The sequence below is a fragment of the Myotis davidii genome, unplaced genomic scaffold (genome assembly GCF_000327345.1).
Source record: "Myotis davidii unplaced genomic scaffold, ASM32734v1 scaffold41, whole genome shotgun sequence".
Lineage (NCBI taxonomy): Eukaryota > Metazoa > Chordata > Mammalia > Chiroptera > Vespertilionidae > Myotis > Myotis davidii.
The window spans coordinates 2,875,247-2,877,323 of record NW_006292344.1 but is presented as its reverse complement, the minus strand read 5'-3'; the positions used below and the strand labels follow the sequence as shown (position 1 = coordinate 2,877,323).

General features: G+C 40.8%; 1 protein-coding gene across 2 annotated transcripts in view; it reads left to right on the top strand.

Moving 5' to 3' along the window:
- Nucleotides 1-6: 6 nt before the first annotated feature.
- Nucleotides 7-2,077, top strand: part of P3H2 (prolyl 3-hydroxylase 2) — a 166,078-nt gene continuing 164,007 nt past the window's right edge. For both annotated transcript variants that reach the window (XM_006765870.1, XM_015565386.1), the window contains exon 1: nt 7-119. The gene's annotated coding sequence lies outside the window, so the exon portion shown is untranslated. The remainder of the gene's footprint in view (nt 120-2,077) is intronic.

Here is a 2,077-nt window from a genome sequence, read left to right as displayed (position 1 = left end):
GCCGCTGCGAGACCCAGCGCCTCGGTGGCCCCGCGTCCCGCCACCAGGTCAGCGAGGATGTGCGCAGCGACTTCCAGCGCCGAGTGCCCTACAACTACCTGCAGCGAGCCTACATCAAGGTACCCAGCCGCACACCTGAGCTCCCTGTGGCTCCAGGTGCTCTCCTGAGTCCTCCCCACTGTTGTTTCCTTGCCAGATTGGGTGTCTTTTAAAGTTTCGTCTTTTTTAAAAACATTTATTGAATTTATTGGGGTGACGTTGGTTAATAAGATTATACAGGTGCAGGTGTACAATTCTATAATGCATCGTCTGTGTGTGAGTGTGTGTGTGTGTGTTCACCATCCAAAGTCAGATCTCTTTTGGCCACCATTTATCCCCTTTTACCCTCTTCCACCACCCGCACCTCCTTTTCCTTCTGGTAATCACTATACTGTTGTCTGTGTCTATGAGGTTTTTTGTTTTGTTTTTGCGTAATCCCATCACCTTTTTCACCTAGCTTCCCAACCCCCCGCCCTTCTGACAGCTGTCAATTTGTTCTCTGTATCTGTGAGCCTGTTTCTGTTTTGTTTGTTATTTTGTTCATTACATTCCACATATAAGTGAAATCATATGGTACTTGTTTTTTTTCTGACTGGCTTATTTCACTTATCATAATACCCTTCATGTCTATCCATGTTGCAAAAGGTAAGATTTCCTTCTTTTTTATGTCTGAGTAGTATTCCATTGTGTAAATGTACCAGAGCCTTATATAGGGAACCCTAAAGATTCCACCAAAAAACGACTAGAACTGATAAATGAATTCAGTAGAGTGGCAGGATACAAAATACATACCCAGAAATTAGCTGCATTTTTTTTATATATGCCAATAATCAACTATCAGAAAGGGAAACAAACAAAAAATTCCAATTCCAATTGCATAAAAAATACCTTGGAATAAATTTAAACAAGGATGTATGTACTCAGAAAATTATAAGACACTAGTGAAAGAAATTGAAGAAGATACAAATAAGTGGAAACATATACCATGCTCATGGATAGGAAGAATTAAAATTATTAAAATGCCCATACTGCCCAAAACAATCAATAGATTCAACACAATTCTTCTCAAGATACCAAATGGAATATTTCACAGAATTAGAACAAATATTCCAAAATTTTATATGGAACCACAAAGGACCCCAAAAAGCCACAGCAATCTTGAGAAAGAAGAACAAAGTTGGAGAAATCACACTACCTGATATCAAACTGTACTACAAGGCCATAGTCATCCTTCAATGTTTCTGTCATGTGTTTGCGGATTCAGGTATCTGGTGGCATGAGCTCTGTAACCAACCCTAAATGAAGCTGGGCAAGTCATTAGCTCTGTTGCAATCAGCCTCTAGCTCCAAAAGGACTGTGCTGATACGATGATGTTTAAAGTCCCCACTAAGCACTAATCCTTGAGACGTTGTCAGAGCTGGGTCTAGCATACAATGTTTCTGTCATGTGTTTGCGGATTCAGGTGGCATGAGCTCTGTAACCAACTCTAAATGAAGCTGGGCAAGTCATTAGCTCTGCTGCAATCAGCCTTTCTCTCCAAAAGGACTGTACTGATACGATGATGTTTAAAGTCCCCATTAAGCACTAATCCTTGAGACGCTGTCAGAGCTGGGTCTAGCAGAAGGTTTCTCTCACTTCATTTCTTGGTGTAGCTCCACACCCATTTCTCTGCTGTTTCCACTCCTTCATTCCTCCTACACGCTAGTCTGTAACTTTTCTCTGAAGTTTCAAAGAAAGCATTCTGAAAACAGTAGAGATAAAAGTAGGTTTGCTCTGAAATAAATGTCTCTCTCTTCTCCCCTGCATCTACAAAAGTTAAGTTCAAAGGTTAAAGAGAAGGAATGATGGGAGAGGGGAAATCTTTGTGAGGCAATCTCACTAAGGCTTCCAATTTCTGGAGGTAAGTGTTAGACTGGGTTATACATCACCAGATGCCCAGTGCTCTCGTTCTGTTTTTATTTTTGTGTATTCAACATGCCAGAACTTAGTGTCAGGAGGTATATGCGATATATACTAGTATTCACATTTTCCCCATATA